This window comes from Myotis lucifugus, unplaced genomic scaffold (assembly GCF_000147115.1).
Source record: "Myotis lucifugus unplaced genomic scaffold, Myoluc2.0 scaffold_58, whole genome shotgun sequence".
In the NCBI taxonomy this organism is placed as follows: Eukaryota; Metazoa; Chordata; class Mammalia; order Chiroptera; family Vespertilionidae; genus Myotis; species Myotis lucifugus.
This window is the reverse complement of record NW_005871106.1, coordinates 3,640,238-3,664,279: the sequence shown is the minus strand read 5'-3', so window position 1 is coordinate 3,664,279 and position 24,042 is coordinate 3,640,238. Positions and strand designations below refer to the sequence as shown.

At 38.3% G+C, this 24,042-nt stretch overlaps 1 protein-coding gene and 1 non-coding gene across 2 annotated transcripts in view; one reads left to right on the top strand and one right to left on the bottom strand.

The window, feature by feature from the left end:
- PTPRM (protein tyrosine phosphatase, receptor type M) overlaps nucleotides 1–24,042 on the bottom strand; it is a 633,774-nt gene that overhangs the window by 408,910 nt on the left and 200,822 nt on the right.
- Nucleotides 19,483–19,615, top strand: LOC111826164. The gene has a single exon (XR_002829426.1). It is a non-coding gene; the product is annotated as a small nucleolar RNA SNORA51 (small nucleolar RNA).

Below are 24,042 nucleotides of genomic sequence, written 5' to 3'. Positions count from 1 at the left end.
TGAGGCTGAATGAGACAGACCGAGGTTCTGCCCTCACTGAGCACTTAAACCCATCTGTTTATCTGAATCTGCTTTATTTTTCCCAAACTAAAAGAAGAAAACCTTAGATATATGATAGAAATGCTCGCAATTCAATAAGAATGGGAAAATTATCAAATGTGAAACTCAATTCCACCCATCCGCCACCTCCACTTTGTCCAGGGTCCCCTCAAAAGCAGGGCCTTAGAAAAAGGCTTCCCACCTGGCCTGAATGTAAACACAGGTAGAGCCTCATTCCTCTTTTAGCAAATTAACCCTGCATTTGTTGTAATCATTCTTTTATATAATATTCAACCGTTGCATGAAGGTTCACTTCATGAAGGATCCTTGAAGCTGGTGTCCCAGTTGTGAGTGTACCTGCTGGTATGATTATTATATCACAGTGCCAAACAGACCCAGGCTGCTTATTTTAACATAATTTTTTTAAATTTAATTTGGTTGTCTGGCTGGTGTGGCGCAATTGGTTAGCATCCTCCCATGCACCAGGAGGTCGCCTGTTCCATTCCCGGTCAGGGCACATGCCTGGGTTGCAGGCTCAATTCCCAGTAGGGGGCATTCAGGAGGCAGCCTCTCAATGTTTCTCTCTCATTGATGTTTCTATCTCTCTCTCCCTCTCTCTGAATAAAAACATATTTCAAAATAATTTAATTTGTTCACTTTATTTTGAGGTTTAAAAATCTAGTTTTCCAATTGCTAATAGGATGGAATCCAATGTCTTAAGCATGACACACAGGATTCTCCAAACTGGGTTCAGCCTGTTTGTTAAGTGTTAGGATCTGTTATCCTGCCTGCCATGGGCCTCTACACTACTCCTCAACACAGAGACCTTCACTGATCTCTCATAACCAAGAGAAGGACCCAGCAACTAATTCTCTCAGTACGAGTCAAGAAGAGTTTCCAAGAAAGATGAGCTTGGAAGATTAAAAGGAAAGTACAGAGGAATTGTGAGTGCATTCTGAATCCACAGGTCCTCCAAACAGTAGTTTTAGGAGCAAAGGCAAGGAAGGTCTGGCTGGAAACAATGCTCCTATTTGTGAGTTATTTACAAGTCAGATGTTTGAGGCCAGTACTGCCTCTGTATAAACACAGAGAATATAACTACTGTCCCCTTGGACCCTGAAAATGCACCAATGGGCTACTGTTTAGGTATAGGCTGGCCCCCATTCCTCTCTCATGAGCTCATTTGTGCCTGACTGGTCCCCATTCCTCTCTCGCGAGCTCATTTGTGCCTGGCTGGTCCCCATTCCTCTCTCCCCTGTGTTGAGTGTCTGAGCCATTATGGCGTGATGGCGTGAGGGCGTGATGACCATTTGTATATTAGCTCTTTATTATATAGGATTACTTCCTTGGCGACAAATCTGTCAAACAAGATCAAAAGTCTGGTCTGCTGAATGAAGCAATAAGAAATGAGGCTTCTCTTCCATGCTCCTTATATAATAATGTAATGCTTACAAAGGAAAACTTCTAGGTCATTAAAAATCCCTTCTTAAAAATTATATACTAGTCTAAAAATCCTAACATTTCCAAAGATTAAAGAGTAAAATATTAAAAGTCTCCCATTCTTGCAAATCTTTAATTCCATGCCTCAGAGGTGAACAGAGGCTAACAATCTCATGTGTGCACTCCCAGATATTAGATTCATCTTTAAATAGTATTTTAAAGTTATGAAGTAAATCAAAGACTATTTCTGTTCTAGTACCTGCTTTTTCAAGTAGCTGCCAGTATCTTCTACTACAAACTTTTATTTTGTAATGGAATTTCAAGTAAAATGAAATTAGACTCTATCACATTTTTTACACTAAATTTTTTTGACAAGATATGTCAAGATTTTACATGGAAAATTCACTTGGTTCTTAAAAGTTAAGCAGAACCTTTGCAGAAGTATAAGAGGTAACATACTAGATCCTCATTATTTCTACTTCAGCCAAGAGAGAAAAAAAGAAGCATGAGATAAGAAGGAAAGTTCATAGAATTTTTCCCTATTATACTCTTATTTCTCCTGTATCTCAGCAATAAAAACCAGAGGTCACCCAGTAAAAGAATGAAAATTACTGAGAAATGGTAGACAACCATTTATTCAAAAGCATCTATATCCATTATTGCCTTTAGCTAAAGGAATTATTTTCTTTCACTCTCTCATGGTGCATAAAAACTAATATTGCTGTTTAAATTTTCAGTTTTGTGGAACGTCAGGAGGAAATCCTGAAATGCATCCTAACAAATGGCCAATTCAGTAGTCTAGGTCCAACAGCTACAGAGAGATAATTTTATGGCTCATTTTCCCTCCAACACCTGCTCTCATTAGCGAGGCTTCTTGGAATGAAAAGACAACCAGACTGAAAACGTAATCCTACTGACTAACAATTTACAAAATCAGTTTTCATTGATGTTCAAAGCTGTAAACCTGGTTAGAAGAAACTGCTCCCTGATTGAAACTGTTTTATCTTGGTGGACAAAAGCAGTTCTAATGAGAATGGGGTAATGAAGATTATTTTCATCGCTTTCAATACTTGTTTTTCAAGTTCTATTTTTCTCTTCCAAAGGCACACCCATGTCTCCATCACTTCTTCTCAGTGGAGATGTTTCATTAGGCAAGGAATAACTGGAATATGGGAAACAAAATGAAGTCGAGGTTCAGAAATCCAGTGCTATTTTCTTGACACTCACATTTCTGATGCACTGGGTGAAATACCAAGGAAAGAAGAAAGGTGAGATTCTCATTCACCTTGGACGCTTTAGCCTTTTACTTCTAGACTCATTACTTCTACTAATGTCACAAAAGCCCACAGCCTTACTACCAATTCTTGACTTTACCTGAAGCTCCCAGGGGTGGCCCAACCAAGCATCAACTTCAACCCCTGGGAAAGGCAGACCAAGTCTGTTCTCTCCCAACTCACACAGCGCCCAAGGTCCCATTTCCTCAACTACACAATTGAGATGACAGAAAACATCACTCTCCTTTAAAAGGGATTCTGGAAAGGAATGACACAGGCTGAATATGAAAGCCACATGACGATGGAGTCAGTATCAATATTGTCCCAATGCCCTGGCAGCTATCTGTTCTGCCTTTGGCAAATTCTATTTTTAATAGTCAAGCCGCCAGAATATTAGGTGATAGGCTGTCTTTTATACACCTTGAAGTTATGCTATTAGGTAGGCAATATTTAGAAGGGTAATATTTTCCTCTTATATGGAATCATTTACCAGTATGAAGTAGTAATACCTCTTGCCTTACCTTTTTCTGATTTCAGTTTAGTATGACAGCTTTTCTTTGATTTAGGGGCTGCAGCCTTTTATTTTCACACTTATTATTTATTTTTAGGATTCATAAGCAGCAAATAGGCCTTTTTTCCCCCTGTCCTTTTTGTCCAATCTGACAATCTCTGCCTTGGAAGGGAAGTTCTACTTTGTGTATATTTAATATAATGTAGCTATATTTGGGCTTGAGTTTTCTATGGAGCCACTTGTTCTTTGTTTCTTTTAAAAATATATATATATATGTCATTGATCCTTCACAGAGAGGAAGGGAGAGAGATAGAGTTAGAAACATCGATGAGAGAGAAACATCGATCAGCTGCCTCCTGCACATCCCCCACCGGGGATGTGCCCACAACCCAGGCACATGCCCTTGACCGGAATCGAACCCGGGACCTCTCAGTCCGCAGGCCGACGCTCTATCCACTGAGCCAAACTGGCCTCGGCCTTTGTTTCCTTTTCTCCCCCTTATTGTCCCCTTCTGGATTGAGTGTTTTTATTATTTTAATTGTCATGTCAGTAGCTTGTTATTTAGACATTTTTTCTGTATTCTTTTCACCATTACCCCAGAGATTACCATATGGCTCCCTGAATGACTGAAGTTCAAGATCAATTTGTACTTATACCACTTCGGAAAAACTCAAGAAACTTAGAACACTTTTAACTCCTGATGTATGTGCTACTGCTGTCATGCATTGCAAATGTCCAGGTGAGACCCCAAAAGCTACTACTTCTTTCATTTCTCACAGTCAGTTTTCATTTAGATCTACCCTTGCTGCTAACTCCCCATTGCTTCTTGACCTTCATCAAAATGATCGGGATAGTTTTCATTTTGCCTGAAGCACTCTTTTTTAAAATATATTTTATTGATTTTTTTACAGAGAGGAAGGGAGAGAGATAGAGAGTTAGAAACACCAATGAGAGAGAAACATCGATCAGCTGCCTCCTGCACACCCCCTACTGGGGATGTGCCCGCAACCAAGGTATGTGCCCTTGACCAGAATCGAACCTGGGACCCTTCAGTCCACAGGCTGACACTCTATCCACCGAGCCAAACCAGCTAGGGCTAAAGCACTCCTTTTACTATTCCTTTAGTGCAATTGTATGGTAATTAATTTCCTCAGCCTTTTCTTTTTTGGTATACAAATAACTTTGTTTCTCGGAGATGTCAATCCAAAGGCTTTTAGCTTCTGCCATTTCTGTTGGGAGGCAACTGTCTTATTATTGCTCCTTTGAAGGTGGCATGCCTCTCCTTCATGGCTGCTTTTAGGACTTTCTTGTATCTGGTTCCTTTACCTATCTTTCTTTCCTTATGCGACTCCAATTCTGGAAGTTAGACCTTCTGTTTCTTATGTCTTGTGTTTTCCATCCTTTTTTCCTTCTGAACTTCCAGTTATATTAAAGTTTTTGATTAATGCTATGTTAAAGTTAAAATGATCCAATATCTGGGTCACCAAAGGGTTAATATTGTTATGTTTTTTGTCCTGTTGATTTTTAGTTAAATCCTGTGCTTTGGAGTACCTGGTTATTTTTAATTGCATAACACTGTAAATGACAAATTACAGAGAAAATTTGAAGGTGCAATTTATGTTACTTTCCTCCAGAGAGAATTTACTTTTGCTTCTGGAAGATGAATGGGTTAGGAAGAGATTGCTTTATTAAATCACTGTGAGAACTGGTCTCTTTCAGATTCACTACTATTCCTTCTGTGTAACCTTGGGGATCCTAATGGGGAGCTTAGTTGTTTACCAGGGCTCCTCTTCTTTGGCAGGATATGGATTCCAAAACTTCAGGGTCTTGCATAAGATCCAGTTCTCTTTTCAGCCTCCCAGATGGCACTTTTGATTCAGTAAATGTCTGAAGGAGAAAAATTTCACCAAAGGGGGAGCTCATCTCTTTTGGGGGCTGCCTTCTGACTGGGATATTAGCACTACAAATACTTGCTGTCTCACATATTGCATTGCTTTCAAACGATAGCCCTTGACCCTTCCAGATTGTCTAGTGGTTCTAAGTGAACAATGGCTCCAAGCAAGCTAACTGGAAATGGAATGCCACACTCTCATTTAACTGCTCAAGAACAAACTGCTGAAGTTCCCATTTCATTTTCTCCCATATTACATACAGTTTAAAATGTACCTGGGGGCAAATTTATTATAAACATCAATATATAATGCAAGTTCTTACTCAAGATGATGCAAGGGTATGTGAATTATCTGTATATGAAGATGACCTGGGTGCAAATCTTGGCTGTTAGTCCTTGGGCAAGTTATTCAACATGTGCATCCATTTCACTATTTGTCAAATGGGGATAATTTTACTACCTATGCCACAGGTCGTTGTGAGGATATAAATGAAACACTTGAAAATATTTAGGAGAGTGCTTTCTACTGTATTCTGTAAAACCTCAATAAAGCTTAGCAAACTATTATTATTATTAAAATAAATATTAATGTCAGTAGTATTTTTCACACCATGCATTCCTAAAGATAGTTCTGTGGTTTATACTGGAAGTTTCTCTCTTGAATCTGTCACCTTTCACTATCACATTTTTCTCTGAGTAAAAGACACAACTCAATGCTGATTTCAGCAGCGTGGTTAGTCTGTTCTTTTAAGTTATTTCCCCACAGTTTTCACTGGCACCTCATTTTTTAAGGTGTTTCAAAAAAGTCTCCATATCATAGTCACAACGAAACATGTTAACAGACAACTCAATTCGATTCATTTAAGCTGAGAAAGACTGAAAGCTCAAAAAACCACCTTGTAGTTGGTACCAGCATGCCCAGAAGAATGGATCAGACAGCATCGACTTTTATTTCCTACTCAAGAATAGGAGCTAGAGTTATGGATATTTTTTACTGGATCTGAATATTTCAACTACTTATGTCTAAAACAAACAAATCTAGGATTTATTCTCTTTGCTTAATAAAGTGAGCATGGGGTACATGGGGAAGCATGGAGAGAATTTCATTAAAACACAAAGCAGACTTCTCCATGAGAGGAGCACTTTCTTGATAACCTGAAGCACTCTATCCCCACTGAAATCTCTGAGACTTTCTGCATGCAACCCTAGACATATGGTTTTCACCCAATATGAAATGGGCAAAACATAACAATCAGCCACTGGAGGAAAATTCATTTCACAGGTAAGAGGGGAAAGTCAGAATCATTCTGGGTGCAATATAGCCCATAAAAAATGTAAATATTAATAATGCAGATGCCATCTCAGATCAAGTGAATCAGCCATATGCTCCCCTATGGCACTGGAGAGGAAAAGAACTTCCAAATTTCTAAACCAGAATCAGGGCTGAATCATACTTGATAGTTTATTTATAAGGAAATTACCACATTTACAATGAAAGCTATTTAACTTCCAGAAGTTAATGTGCTACTTCACATAATAAAATTACCACAGTTTTAAAAGAAAATGAAAATATTTCATTTTAGAAACAGTAGGTTTATTCTTATGGTGTAAAGTGGTAACATTCGAAAGCAAATTTTATTTGTAAGCAATTCCTTGTAATTCAGAACTTAATGTAAATAAAGACATTAGACAATAGCAAACCACATCTCTTTTCCATGGGAAATATGGTAGTTTGGCTATTATTGCATGAGGAAGGTTTATCAGTAGCAAGATGACCTGCATAATTAAACTAAATAAAGCATTTTTCACACTGTTGCTTCTGATACAGAAAGAGCAAATCTCTCCGAGATGCCAGGCCAGTCTTTCTCTGAAATATTCTACTTATTTGGGTAGGGATGAAACATAGACCTTGCTACTCTGGTTCCAGTTTACTCTAGCAGATCATTATGTAATGCCTCCTATAGGCTGGGCATGTTGCCAAATAGGGAGGGAATGGAAGGAGGAAACTCACACAAAAGAAGGTAAATACAATATGGCTATGAAGCAAACTTGTGCCTACATATTTTGAAAAGTACTGTATTTGGGTGCAAATTCAGACTCAGTAAGTCATTAACCTATGGACCTGTGATACGAAGCTTTTCCATTTATTTGCTTTGTCCATTTCTCTCTTGAACTAACTCTCTATATGTGAGTAGCCACCCTCTCTCTTCCGTGACACAGGACACTTGCGTTTGCCCAGCGTCCCCCCTTTGAAGGGACTCTCCACCTGCACTGAGTCCGGGCCAGTCCAACAATCAAGGTGAACAGATGCCTCAGGCTGGCTAATGGGAATTCTCCATCCCCTAAAGGTAATTAACGGTGAGTGCATCAGTCAGACTTGGGTACATGATCCTCTCCACAAAATGTGTAATATGGATACTGAAAGGGAGAAAGGAGGTCCCGCTTCCTTTTCAATCCTGAGTTGTAGAGAGCTAAACTTGAGGATGTCACTGCTCATGCAGTAGGGAGAAACTTGCCTGAGAATGAAGCCACAGCATAGGGAGAAGCTGAGCTACAGAAAAGGAGACAGAGTCTGGTTGGCAGAATCTGGTCCAGTAGTGCCTAAAGCCATACTCCACCACCCCCTATAAACTACTCAAGGCAATAAGTTCTCTTTTATTGTTGTTAGATTTGAATTTTGTAAATTACAACCAAGCAGTGGACAAGGGCACCCGTCTATGTCCAATGCAAAGTAGCACCCTGTCAGTAAAGGAGCAACTACAGGATAACTAGTTTCAAATGGAATTCTATGGGACTTCCAAAGATTCATAGTTTAGACCTGCTTGGTTGTTCTGTCAATGAAAATAAAGTAATAATCTGAAATAGGTAGAAAGATTAAATAAAGGTAGGTTATCCAGAAAATCCAAGAGGTCAGATAAAATATAGTAGAAATAAGGAAAAAGAAAAGTATTTGGAAGAGGGACCAACATCGGATACAGGTCCAGAAACCCAAAGAAGATTAGAGATTAGACTTAGGAGCAGGCAGCAACTACTCAGAAATAGCTGAGTGGAGTTCCAAAGACCAGGAGGGCAAACAGTGCTTTCTGACAGGGAACAGCAGACAGAGTCAGTCACTAAGCATTTAGTGAGTGCCTTCCAGGAGTACCACTTTGCTGGGCAAATAAGAAAGGCTCAATAAAGCATGGCTCCAGCCTTCCGATGCATTGTGGGACAAGGACACAAAAACGAACTGTAACTTTGTAAGGGTAATAATCACACTGTATACAGGTTATAGCTGCAGACCACAGACGTATGGGGGAGACCCACAATCTCAGAATGAAGCATGAGGGTGCAACAGAGGGTATTGGTTGCTACAAATAATATCCTAACATCCTAGAGAAAAATCGTTCTTACTAATTATAGAAAATATAGAAAAACAATCAAAAGCATGCCCAGTTATCTATGATTCTTGTGGAAAAGAAGTAATTATTTTCTTCACTGCATGGTGATATAAAATAATTCTTCCTTGAATTAACAATGTAAACAAATGAACCAAAAAGACCATGTGTTCTATCTTTCGTTGATGCTCAGTAACAGCAGAACTCTCAGAACAATGAAGACACTCAGAACAAGAGAAAGCCAGTTGAAATAAAAATCACATTAGGGGCCGTGACCGGTATGGCTCCGTGGATAGAGAGTCGGCCTGCGGACTGAAGGGTCCCAGGTTCGATTCTGGTCAAGGGCATGTGCCTTGGATGCAGGCACATCCCCAGTAGGAGGTGTGCAGGAGGCAGCTGATCGATGTTTTTCTCTCTCATTGATGTTTCTAACTATCTCTCTCCCTTCCTCTCTGTAAAAAATCAATAAAATATATTTTTTAAAAAAGAATCACATTAGGGTTTTTCATTGTTGTTATTGTTTTATTTTTGTTTTTAAGAGACCAGAACATTTAACAGTCAAAATCTTGAGCCCTGGAATCTAAAAATCCAGGTTCCAATCTCATGTTTCCCATTTATGAACTGTGTGACTTGACTTTAGATAAGTTATATCTGTAAAGTGGGGATTGTATGAGTCAGGCTGCTCCAGAGAAGCAAAAAAGCAGTATATGTTGGTTTTATAATCACATGTTTTGGAGAGAGATGTTAAGGGATTGTCTCATGCAATGGTGGGGGCTGGCAAATCTGAACTACACAGGGCAGCAGGATGGAAACTCTGGCAGGGTTTCTGTGTTGCATTCTTGAGGAGGATTCCTTATTCAGGACAGCTCAGTTTCTTAAGGCCTTCAATGGATTGGATGATGCCCACCATATTATGGAAGGTAATTTGTTTAACTCAAAGTCTACTGATTTCAATGTTTATTTACTTAAAGTCCCCCAATTTAAATGTTAATCACATCTAAAAATATCTTCACAGCAATATCTAGACTGCTGTATGACCAAACAACTGGCACCATTGCCTAGTCAAGTTGACCTTAACCATCCCAGGGATAAAAAGGAGCATCTGTCTCATCAGGCTATTGTGTTAAGTGAGATAATGCCCATAAGTGCTTAGCACAATGCTGAACAATGAGTAAATGTTCCATATATGCCAATTCTTAAGTGTTAAACTCATTATAGTGACTCCTTTCTCAGATTGTAGAAAGCTTAAATAGTATATACTCTGATAACATCAGAAACAGATAAATTAACCTAGGGTAGTAAAACAAAACAAAACAAAAAACAGTGTACATGTCTGGTTTTACTATGCCCAAAGGATAAGAATTTCAAACTGTAAGTTAACTACATTTCATTTTTGGTGCTGTTCTTTTCCCAACTCCTACTTCTAAGCCAAGGGGAGCTCACTTTACGAATTTTCTGAACCTAGAGTTTAATTTGACATCCTACAGAATTCTCAAATCACCCAGAAAAGGCCATTCATAGCATCAACAGCATGAAGTCACTTCCCTTTCTAGGCAACTAGCTATTTTCATGATTATACTAATGCCAGAGTATTTTAAGCAACTCTGGTGCTGGGTAATCTGAAAATTGCTCTCTGAATCATCAAGTGCTGACCATGCCTTTCATTAGACAATGATTTGAGCCCCAAATGCCCTAACCTGTCTGACCTAAAGTTAGAAATACAACTGTTTAGTTCTTGTAATGAAGCACTAAGCAGAACAGAAGCTCCAGAATAGACCCTATATCTCTTCTGAATTACGTAATTTTGGTTATTATTGTGATCACTTACAACTTGCCAGGAGCTTCAGTGATGACAGAAATGCCTTCTATATGGAAGAATTCGGCTCAAGGAACTAAATATAATGCCATGTGGCTATAAAGTAATGAGCCTGATTCCTGCATGTAGCTTCTCTAATTACTTTCATTGTGGTACTTTACAAATTGCATCCTGTCCTTTCATATCAGAGCAATTTGAAATGTAAAGAAAGCCTGTCTTATATAACAAAGATCCCAATAAAATTTATATTAAGTTTAATACAATAAACGCACTGACCAAAGCATCTTGGATTTTCAAGGGCATGTCAAAGCCAAATAGTAGCAGCTTCTGGAATTCCAACAAAACAAACAAAGTCTGCAGCCAACTGCTGCACCATATGCTTCTAATGGTTTTCCCACTATCTAAAGCCAATTTATCCTTTGAACAAAACACACCATCACAGAGGCACATCACTAAGGGCACATTTCTGACCATTTGTCAGTTTCTTGCCATAGCAAGCTTTGAAGTCTGAATAAGAAGCTGAATCCTGCCTGACAGTAATGGACACTTTGCCAGTGGCAGACCCTGACAAAAAGGTAATCTGGATTACTTTCCCTGTGAACTTCTGGAGTTAGACCTACCTAGTGATTCTCTCTGCCCCCAGGCATCCTCCCCAAGAGCCTCAAGATTTGAAAGATCAAAGGAAGCTGCCTAATGACCATATGTGGATATGTGTCTTCTGATAAGTAATTTAATTTATTTCTTAATAATCACAATTTTTTCCCTTGTAATTTATCTAGAACAAAATTTAAAACTAGAGGAAGCTTTCCTCTCTCAGTCAGTGATCCTGCTGGACCGTTAATTGAAATGTTTGGGAAACAAATATATCTTTTGTTGGTTTAAGACTGACATAAGAAAGGTAGATTGCTCCTCAAGGGTTTTATTTCAAAGTAAAATATAAATATCCTTTGACAGCATTTAAGACCATTGTTCCACTTTCCAGTATAGATAATCAATAGCTGACAACTGAAATCCAGCCCTTGTTGAAAATGAAAGGAGTATGTATTTTCCTCAAAACTAACTACGGTAACATTGAAGATTGTGATTGCCCATAACTTCCAAAAAACTTGAATTCTCCCCACCTGATATTACAAGTCTACCTAAATGCTAGTCTGGAACTTCACAAAATACATTCGAATGAATTCCTTATAACTCCTATTACTATGCTTAAGTTTTTCTTTTTTAAATTTATTTTATTAGTTTTTAAAATGTATCTTTATTATTGAAGGCATTACAAATGTCGCCCGCTCCTTTGTTTTTTTCCCATTGATCCCCTCCACCCTGCACCTAACCCTCCCAGGCTTTCACCACACTATTGTCTGTGCCCATGGGCCATGCATATATGCATAAAAATTCCTCAGTTAATCTCTCTCCTCCACTTCCTCACCCCTACCCTCCCTCTGAAAGTCTTCAGTCTGTTCCATGCTTCTATGTCTGTAGATCTATTTTGTTCATCAGTTTATTTTGTTCATTAGATTCCATATATGAGTGAAATGAGAGATTCAAAATAAACTCCACAACCTACCCTATAAACAAACAAAGTGCAGAGTCTATTCTGTTTCGTGGTGACAGAAAACTCAAATCAAACTAGGCTAATCCTAAAGGGAAATATATGGGCTCATGTAACTAACAGATTCAGGGGTAGAAATGCCCTCAGATGCAGAGTGAAAAGCAGGCCTCAAACGATGCGATGCCTCCACTCAAATATCTCCATCCATCAGCACTGCCCTCCAATGGCTGCCTTCTTCTCAGCCAGGAAAACTGGCAGCAGCAATGGGACTATATCCTGACATAAATCTCATGATGCACTCTTACTGGATGATCTGTGTTTCTAAATAAGTAATGATGGCCAGGGATCTGAGACTACACGGACTTGCAATATTGAAGTCAGATTACTGCCTCTGAACTAATCTTTATGGCTGAGGAAGCTGAGGTTCTGGGCATCCCTGTGGGACATGTCCTACTCTTGCCACTGGAATGGAGCCCCACCTGAAGCACATGATCTCAACAGGAAGGATGGGGCCCAAAGGAAATGTGGGTTTTATTACTGAAAGGAAGGGGAATGGATATGGGGGGCAAAACACAACATTTGCCACATCCTATCACATTAAATTTAATAAAACAATAAAGTGTTTTGAACTATATTCATGAGATTCAACTCACAACAGTCAAAAGAAAAGAGGCATTCCATTTAGGTTCAAGTAAACGAGAACATTCACTCTATAAAGCATAAGGCAACATTTGTTAAATAATTTTATCACCACCTAAACATGAAAATGAAGATAATCAATACTCAATTATTAAAATGATCAACACCAACTTAAAGGGGAAAAGTTATCAGCTATATAATTAAATAAATAAATACATAGAAAGAAAAGAAGAAAAATGCAAACTTTCAAGGTGGAAAGGACCCTGGTTAGGCAGTCTAGTTTCCACTAAAAGTAGAAAAACTTTGCAAGTAACACATGGAAGTTTTATTCTTCTTTTCTATACCCAAATGAAAGAATTCTACTTCATGAGACCCATAGTCACATCTGCTAGAGAGCTTGCAACTGATCTTGCAGATCCTTTATGATAATCAGAGTTACATGCCACATACCTTCAGTATCTCAGTCCTGATGTTAAAATTCCAATAACGTAACACAAACATGTGTTTTGGTTACTTATACATATAATTTTTCAATTGCTATTCTACGTATCTACAAACCTATGATATGAAAATGCCACTTTACATTAACAATCTAGTTTTAACCATCTATCTCTGGAATACAAATACCTTGATTAACTAAAGTAGAATATAGCAGTATTTTCCTGGAAATAAAACATGCTTCTGTTGTTGTCTTGAATGTAAAAAGAGTGCCATCTTGAACACAATGTAGAATTAGCACAGGTTTTATATCAAGTGCAGTACCAGCAGGGCTGGTTCCACAATCCAGTTTTCCTGCATGGCTTCTAAAACACTGTTTCTCCATTAGACTGTAATAAACCCTTTCACTGCAGTCTTTCCGACTTCTTATTCAGTCTAGAAAAACAGCATCCTTGCCAACAGACGTGTGGTCCAGAGCGTTTCTATCACTCTCAGCCACATCAAACCAAGAGGTTGAATGACTTAAACCCACCTATAAACATTTAGTCATGGATACCTTTATTTCATATGCAACATTATTTGACTATTGTCAAAATTACAAATATAACTCTATAAGTATATAGTTTATAAAGAACCATTCAGAACTGAAACTTTCAAGTCAAAACAACTTGATTAATTCTATTACTGATGTTGCTTTTTTGGGTCACTAGAAATTAAAATATTGTAGCTGGAGATTATTGTAAATCAATCTCAATGGGAGAAAATACTGTTTCTATATTATAGCCCAGGCCAGGCATTTTGAAGCACATGAAATATTTTTGAGTTCACCTTAACAGCTCTGGATATATGCGCTCGCAAGGAAACTGAGTAGGGACAAAATAGTACTGAGGTTTGTCGAAAGGGAAAATATAGTTTAAAAGTACAGATCACAGTCAGGGTGACATTAATAAATATAAATGAAATAAGTTACCTGATGAAGAAAATGTAAGTGGAATCACATCTCAAGCTAATATATTTACAAAATGGCAATACTCTGAAATGTGCCTATCCATTTTTCCCATAAATAAGAAAAGGGCTACTTTATATCAGCACTCACACAGGCTGATTTAACACATTAACCTGCTGGGTAACACGAAGGCCTTCTTTGTGTTTCACATGGCATTTTCTAAATTATAATGGAGACAGTGTGAAAAGGAACTGTTCCTGCTTGGCACAGCCCCCCTTGTACCGACTGTTCATATACCTCACAGGTATTGTTTAATTTCAAAGAACCCTGACTGTGGGAACTGAGTCCACGCTGGGACATTATGGAATTGCATTGCTGGAGCCATGAAGCTAGACCGAGGTACCAGGGTGGGGAGAACCTTTCCCGTTTTATTTTCTGCCCACTGTTTATTCTAAGATCAGTCCTAGTACGAAACGTGGAGGTAGAACTTCTCCTTTCTAGAGTCAACAGTCCCCTTGATATGGACTGGGAGGAGAGAGGCTGCCTTGTGGAGGGCTCCCATCATGGGAGGGAAGCTGGGCCCTGCCCCTGGGGGCAGGTTGGAGCCAGCAGGAGTCCCATGAGTAGGTCCTAACCAGCTGCTTGATTCCCATGCACTTCCCTCCTCTGCAGCTGAACTCTGGCAAAGTCAGGTTGGAAATGAATCCCTCTGCCAAGAATCAGTGGGAAGGGCCTGACGGCACTTGAGATGGAGCAACCAAAGGGAAATCACTTGCCCTTCCCACAGGCCACAGTGGCTCTCATGACAGAAGTCAGTGATGGTGGCTGTGCCCAGAGGATCAGCAGCCTGGCAACATGGAGTCTCGGAGGGAAAGTGCACAGAGGTGGCAGGGCTCCCCAGGGAAGGAACTCTCGGACCTGGGGGATACCTTGAAGGGGTGACTTTCCAGCAGGAAACCTGGGGACCTTGTCATCATAATTTCCTCTACATAGAATCTCAGTGTCTGTCGCAGACAGATTCTAAGTGTTCTTTCCTCAGGAATCACACCAAAATAAGAGCAAAGCAGGTTCAACTGTGCAGAGTAAGTAGCTTTATCGGTTACTGTTCGAAGAAGCAGAGAGTCTGTATTCTAAGATAACCCCCTTTGATTGAGTTGGTGATACTGGCTGGCAGGAGTGGGCTGAGGCAGCCTAAATCCAGTCTTTCAATACTATCCCAGCAGGGGTGCACCAGCCTGGCTCTGGCAGAGCAGCAGGGAGCTCACCCAGAGAGAGGGCAGGAGGCACACAGAGGACACCTGGAGACACACTGCGGTGCGGGCCTCAGGCTCCAAGGAGAGGTCTAACCAGAGGAGAACACTTCCTGCGACCATGCAGCACAGTGCCTGGATGTGTGTGGATGTGGCAAACTTGGTGGGTTTAGGGGGGCAGAGGAGCATACCAAAGGGTCCTATAGGAGACCCACCATTTCTCTTCCAACAAGGCCCTGCACAGCCTCACTGTACTTTAAGGGCCAGTGGTTAAGTATAAATTAGCAATGTACTTGGTCAGCAGAGATGGAGATTCATCTGGTATGAGTTTTACACAAATTAATATCTGACCATGACCCTCTACTTTACAGAACCTTTCACTACCTCTCTAATCCCATCTCCCAGCACTTCACAACCTCTCTCCCTTCTCTATGTCACACCCTGGAAGTACTAACCCACTTCAAATCCCTCAAACATATTTCCTCTACTGTACCGTACTGACTGTCTAGAAAACTGCATTCCTTTCTCAAATGGAATGTAGAAGTGCCCAGGCCTTATCTCTCCTGTAACACTTCCTCAATCCTAGCCTTTAAATAAATGAAACCCTTCGCTCCTGAGTCTTCTTGGGTTCCTAATAGAAGCCTTCACCCTGCTGTACTTTTTCCATGAGTTTCTGCGTGTCTCTCTATTGCAGTGGTTCTCAACCTGGTGGGTCACGACCCCTTTGGCGGTCGAACAACCCTTTCACAGGGGTCGCCTAAGACCATCCTGCATATCAGATATTTACATTACGATTCATAACAGTAGAAACATTACAGTTATGAGGTAGTAACGAAAATAATTTTATGGTTGGGTCACAACATGAGGAACTGTATTTAAAGGGCCAGAAGGTTGAGAACTACTGCTCTATTGGGACATGAATCCCCTGTGAGCAGGAGGTCTGCTCACATCTCCAGCAGGGATGCCAGTAAGGACACGTGTGGATTCCTACATTCACTCCACCCATAGCAATAAGAACGGCAGCTATTTAAGCATTCATGGGCACAGGCATCAAGTAAGTACTTCACAGATATTTAATTTTGACCAAAATTCTGTATGTAGAGTTTATGATTATTTCCATTTTGGGGTGTAGAAACCTAGACCAGAGATGAAGGTAACTGCCCCCAAGATATCACAGCTAGTAAGTATAAGCACGATTTCAGATGTGCTTAGGACAATTCTTTATTCATTCTCTCCCAGAATCTACCGTGTGTCAGGTTCTGTGGTAAATAAAAAGATGAATAGAGCCCAGAGTCCAGAGGGCCAAGACAAGATATGTAAGAGTTTAATTAGTTGTCTTAGGGACTAAGATGTCATTCCGTGCCGGAAGGATGAGACACAAAGAATTTTATCTTAGGATAGAGTCAAAACTGCTCTTGAATAATTGAATGAAGTTAAAGAAGTGAAGGTGCTTGGGTGAATTTTAAAGCTCTCATCCAGATGCAATAATATGCAGATCTAGCCAATTAATAATGCTTTCTTTACTCTTTCAGCTACTTTTCACCAAGTCCCTTAAAAAATATCTAAGTTAGTTTAGAAGAAACAGTGTTGTTCTATGAAATCATATTCCCTAGGAATTAAGTTACATCTTTCCTTGACAACTTTAGTTAAAAGCTCCCTCCAAAGAGGGTGTTGGCCAAGATAATAGCAAACTGGTTTCGCTCCAGGGGAGGAATGAATAACTCGTAAAATCCCCCAGCTAATTTGACTAGGCAGCATGAGGTTAAGAGGACAGACACCAGTTTCTGCACATACCACGTGCCTGGCAGAGCATTCCTTTCTGGCATGAAGCCTTTTTCATCCTTAAAGTGCTCAGATAGAGAGATCAGTAGCCTCAGTCCCTACTGGCTTCCTGGAAACTCATTCCAAGTGAAGACCAGCAGTGTGATTAACACTGCTCAGAGGAGCGCATGACAGGCTGCCCTGGACCTGAGCCCAAATTCCAAGACTTCTGAGCATCGCATGGTGCAAGGACAAGTCCAATTTTACAATGTGACCCCAATTATCCTACCAGAGATGTTTCTATCCATCATCCTGTTACAGGACAACAGAATAGCCAAAGTATATCCCTGAACAGGTATGTATTATTTCACAGAGTAGATAGAAAAACAGTAGGGAAATAATTTCATAAATTGAATCAATCATTTAAAATCCTTCACAAAGTTAAAAATACTTTTGTTATAATAAAAACCATATGTTATATTTCACCATTGTGCAAGTTTAGCCTCAGATAGTAGTCAACTGTCAATTATTAAAAATGAGCAGAGGTAGTACAAAAATAGCCCTAACTAGTACCTAATGCTCTGTTGGTCATCCACCTCCATGCAAAAGGTTCAGTTGTCTCTGAAATTTATAAAACTTCAAATAAATTAAGTACAGAAGTCAGATGTCATTATATTTATATAAACTTACACAATCCAGAAATATTTCAGGTGTTACCACTATGTGTTTACCTAACGTCATAATTACCTTGGATTTTCAATATGACCTATTTATCTGGCCTTATTCTAGAAATGCATAATTATCATCCACAGGTAAATAGACTAACTAGGAAAAATAAAATACCCTTTCTTCTCAAGGAGATGCATATCAAATAAAATTTCAATTATTATGCTGAAATAGGATTTTTTTATTACTTTTAGAGAGAGAGGAAAAGAGAGAGAGAGAAAGTGAGAGACATTGATTTGTATATGCATTCATTGGTTGATTCTTGTATGTGCCCTGACTGGGGACCAAACCCGCAACCTTGGTGTACTGGGATGATGTTTCAATCAACTTGGCTACCCAGCAAGGATCTATGCTGAATTATTGTTTATCTGTGTTTTATATATTTTTGCTGTTTGGATCAACTGCGTGCTACTGAGAATTATAATACTAAGTCAATCAAAATGAATTTTATTTTCAAACAATTTTTATGATCATGAGAAGTTTTTTAAAGCATGGAATTAATTTATATGTTTATTTTTGATATAGATAAGCTAGGGTGATTCATAAATGTGTCAAAGAAGCAAACACATAACATTAGAAATAAATTCAGTGGGGAAAGTGGAATGAAAATATGACATCAAGAAGAAAGGGAAATAATGTAAAATTTCTAAATGTTAAAGAAGAATTTCCTCATGATTTAAAATGAACAATATGGGCCTCAAGTTACTATGGTATTCAGGTTCCAGATGACAAAGAGAATAATTATAACATGTCAGAATATCAATATCTATCATTTATTGGAAATTACATTCTTTATACATATTGCAACTTATGATGGGAAACTTTGCATGTCAGATTATAACTGCATGAGAGGAGTACATTACTGTTTTAAAAATTCTTCTGGTTTGAAGACAATGAGATTGGGAGATCTCTATGTCAACTCTCTATGCCATGCCAACTCTGAGACTCCAGCTTCTAAGGACTAACACATAAGAGAAATATTCCTTAACTAACAAAACACAACTTTCTCTTTTACTATGTTGGCATTTTCCAAAGCCAATACTAGTTCAATTAGACAGTCTTTGGAAAAAGGGCTCCATGTTCAAAATCTGAAAAACACTGCGGAGGAAACTCCGCTTGCACAACGATGGGGTGAGTGATGGCAGCCAGATTCACCATTTCATGTGAAACAGATAAAAATCAGACAAAATATACAAAATAACAGTTTGGAAGAAACTGGATTCCAGGAACTGAAGAACAACGATCCTTGAAAGATGGGAAACAAATGAGGTGAGCCCTAAAATTCCCCCAGATTACTCCTTGAGAGAGTCTCCAGGCTGTGAACAAGTAGGGAGAATTCAGGCAGAGCCCGCAGATTCCCTGGGTTGAAGGGACTAAGCAGAGAAAGTTTAGAGAAGCCTAGGTGTATTGGCAAAAAGTCAGCTGCACAGAGAGAAAGCTCTGGAGATCCACAGAGCTTAGTACCCCTCAGCACAAGCATGTAGGAAAACTACCTACATCTGGATAAAGGTTTACCCAAGAGGATTAGAGACGACAATGTCCATGGGGCAGGAACGGTGCATGTTCCCACCAGCCATTCTGAAAAAAACTCTCAGTGCACAGAGTATTGTGAGGACTCAGGAGAATCTGGCCTCACCGGTGGGGAATAAATAATCCTGGACTGCATACAGCTCCAGTTCTGCCTAAGAAATCTTAACAGCAAGATGAAAAAGAATCAACTTGTTTCCAAATAACACATCCCATAATAACAAAGCTGAAGAATTTACAGGAATACCCAACAATATAAATTTCACCATGTCTGACATCTGATCAAATGTTACCATGTGGTCTCCCAGAGCTTACCAAAGGCTGTGTTCTTACATTGACTGCACAGAAAAAAGGAGGCAGAGTAAACCCACCCCATATATTCCTCAGCCCTGGCCCTTTGCCTGATCTATACAGTGAATGGGGGAACATGTTGGGGGAGTTACCAACCATGCAAACAAATAGGAAAATAGGATCTATAATATGGAGATCAATCAATTGATATAAAGCCAGAACTTACATAGATACTGGAGCTAGTTGACAAAGACATTAAAATAGTTATTATAACTATATATGTGCAAAAGGTTAAGTAGAGACATGAAAGACATTTTAAAAAGCAAATAGAAATTTTAGAGCTAAAACCCACAATGTGTGAGAAGAAAATTACACTAGATTGGAATAATTACAGTTTAAACATTGCAGAATAAAAGATCAATGAACTTGAAAACATAACAATAGACATTATCCAAAATGAAACACAGAAAGTAATATTTTTTAAATTAACGGAGTACCAATGATGTGTGGAACAACTTCAAGAGATATAATAAAAATGTAACTGGAGTCCCCAAAGAAGAAGAGAAAGAGGGCAGACAGAAAAATTATTTCAAGAAATAAAAGCAAAAGTTTTCAAACTTAATGAAAACTATAAACTGACAGATCCAAGAAGCTCATGAACCTCAAGCATAAGAAATCTGGAAATAAATAAAGAAAACCATGTCAAGGTCCATCATAATCAAATTGCATCAAGCTGGTGATGAGCAGAAAAATCTTAAAGGCAGCCATAGGCAAAAAAGAGGCAATACTTATAGAGGACTAAAGATAAATATGAAAGCTGACTTCCCATCAAATACAGGACAAGAAAGAAGAAAGTAGAGCAACATATTTAAAATACTGAAAGAAAAAAACTGTCAAACTAGAATTCCACACCCAGCAAAAATATTTTCAAAAATAATGAAGGGAAAATAAAGACATTTCCAGACATACAAAAGCTGGAAGTACTCATTACAAATACAAACTATAACATATAAATAAAGTACTTTAGGCAGAAAAAAAATACCAGATGGAACTATGAATCTACATATAGCAATGAATAGCACCAGAAATGGTAAATGTATGAGTAAATACTTAAGATTTTGTTCTATTATTTAACTTTTTTAAGAAAATTGTAAAATACAAGGAATAACAATGTACCTGGAGTTTACAAAAGATGTAAAAGTAAAATGTATGATGATAACAGTAAATGCTGAGGGTAGAGCCCTGGCCAGTGTGGTTAAGTTGGTTGAGCGTCTTCTAGTACACCAAAAGTTTGCCAGTTCGATTCCCGGTCAGGGTACATGTCTAAGTTGCTGGTTCAGTCTCTAGGGTAAGGGTGTGTACAGGAGGCAACTGATCAATGTTTTTCTCTCAACATCAACGTTTCTTTCTCTCTCCCTCACCCTTCTTCTCTCTCTAACATCAATAAAATTTTTTTTTTAAAAGGCTGAGGTTAGAGAAATGGAAGTTCACTATGGAAGATTCTTATTCTATACTTAAATTGGTATACTATCACTTGAAGATAGCCTGTAATATGTTAATTATGTGTATCAATATTATTAGACTTATAGCTAATAAAGCCATCAAAGAAGAAGAATAAAAAATACTCAATATAAATAAAAGCAGAGAGGAAAGTCAACAACAAAAAAATAGATGGAACAAACAGAAAACAGACAACAAGATGATAAATTTAAACCTAACCATATCAATATTTACATCAAATGTAAATGGTCTATATATGTCCATTAAAAAGCAGAGTGCCAGATTAGATTTTTTTAAAAGGCAAGTCTCAACTACATGCCACCTATAATAAATGTACTTAAAATACAAAGATATAAGTAGGTTGAAAGTAAAAGGACGAAAAAAATATGTAACTAATACTAACTAAAAGAAAACTACAGAATCTATAAAATAGATTTCCCAGTATGAAAAATATTATCAGTGATAAACCAAGCCATTTAATAATTATAAAATTGCCAATTCATCAAGATTAAAAACAACTTTAAACACTTTTACACCCCAAAATAGAGCTCCCAAATATATAAAGCAAAAAAATGGCAGTCCTACAAGAAGAAATAAACAAATCCACAATTACAATCAGAATTTCAATACCCCTTGCTCAATAATTAACAGAGCAAGTAAACAGAAAATCAGTACTAATAAGATTTTAAAAAATTATTAATCAACCTAATTGACATTAATAGGACACTACACCCAATAACATCAAAATACACCTTCTTTCCAAGTATACACAGAACATTTGCCAAAATAGCACATATTCTGGTTTATGTATAAACCTAAATAAATTTAAAGAGGACTCAAAAATATCAAAATGTTTTCTGACCACAATGGAGTTCAATTTGTAATCAATGATATAAAACATCTGGAAAATACTTAAATATTTGTGTGTTTCTAATACACTAAAATACTACAAAATAACTCAGTGTCAAAGAAACATCAAGAGGAAAATTATAAAGTGTTTTTAACTGAGAAAATACCAAAATACACTTATCAAAATTTGCAGGATACCACTAAATTGGGGGGTGAGGGAGGAACATTGTATATATTCAGATGAATTAAATTTGGGAAATCCTAGAATAAGCAAATTGTCAAACTACTTCGTCACAGAATTCTCCGGTTTTGATGAAGCTATTAAATCTTACAGAACATAACTTGGGACCCAAAAGTACCTATCACTCATTTTGCACTAGTCAGTTGTTACTGAATTTCTCATTCAGACATGTCTTATATCACTTGTTAAATTAGAATTTCTTCAAAGGAAGAGAACATAACATACATTGACATCTTTCAAACAATGTAGCAATGCAGGTGCTCCCATACAGTTAAGTGTTTTCAATAGTTTTGTACTAAAACTTCATTTTACTTCTCTATATTGATTTTCCCTCCAAGCATTAAGCCTATTCCCATTCTCTATAACCTCTTCCAAATGTGCTGCTTTCACTATGAAGTGTTTCTCAAATATTAGTCCTCTATTTAAACCACACACTGAACATCACTATGAAGAAAATTTACTATCAGTAAGACAGAAACATGCCCCCAACCAAATGTATTACTTTACCCCACAATCTATTTTTGCGTCTTCACAGAACAAAAGTATAACTTAGTAGCTATTTCATCAATAACTGAGACAAGCAATGGTAGAAGTGGAGATAGAGAAAAGTAGATGGATTTGAAGGATATTTAGAAAGAAGAAAGTTTGGAACTACTAATGGCCTGGATGAGGGGAAGGAAGAAGCTGGGACCTGTCTTCAATTTCTCCTTTGAACAACTAGATACATGGTGGTACAGTGTATGGAGTGAAAAAGCTTCTCTATGCTTGATACACGTCTCAACTGACTTCATTGGCTATCACTATTATTTTATCATCTTTATTATCCCTCTCTAGTGAACTAGATGGTGCAGGTTCCCCTTCTGTCCATTCAGTTGCATTCACTTCAATTGCATTCCCGTACATCCATTCTTCTAGGTTTGTCTCTGAATCCCACAAAGAGAATCCATTTGGCACAGTGCATGCCCATGGCAGGGCTTAGCAAGTCTGCCATAGGAGGCTGCTGATATCCTGGGGGGACAGGGTTCTGCACAGCCGCTACCAAATACCCCTCCCACACCCATCCCCACAATCTCAGGAGAAATATTGCCTTATGAATTGGATAATATCAAACTTCCAGTAGAGATATGCAGAGAACACCAAAAGTTATTAAGCATTTGAAGAAAACAAACACCAAGAAAGAGAAACAGTAACAAAACAAATAGTGGAAGTAGCACTAAAACGGTGATTTAGAAAATATTAAAGAAATATTTTTAAATGAAAAACACAATATTTGGTCTAAATGGAAAAAAGATACAGCTGAAAATACATTAGTAATCTAGAAGGCAGAGCCAAACAATTATCCTACATGGTAACTCCCTCTAACCAGAGAGGGAAGGAGGGAGGGATAATGAAAGAGAGAGAAAAGTTAAGATAAGCATGAAGTTTAAAAATAAGTCTAATATGAATTTTGAAAGAAAACAAAGAAAGTAACAGAAAAGACCAAATAAATAATAGAAAAAAAGTGTGCAGCCCTGGCCAGTGTGGCTCAGTTGGTTGAGCGTTGTCCCATGCACCAAAAGATCTCAGATTCAATTCCTGGCCAGGGCATATGCTGGGGTCACCTGTTGGATCCTCAGAAAGGGGCATGCAAGAGGCAGCTGATCAATGTTTCTTTCTTTCTCTCTCTCTCTCTCTCTCTCTCTCTCTCTCTCTCTCTCTCATATCAATAAAAAACTTATTTTTAAAATGTGCAGAGTTGAAGGCACATGTCTTCAGTCAAGGGGGCTCATGAAGTTCCAAGCAGAATGGAGGGAACAATAGCCCATATGTGGATAAGAAGCTCCTTGGAGCCCAGTCCTCTTTATTACTGTTGACTATTTCTTTTGTGGCTCTAGAAATGTTGCATTTAAAGGACTCTCACTACTTAAACTATGGGATGGAAGGAGAACCCATAAATGAATGACTAATTCTGGCTACTGGAACCAAGCTTTTGATCTT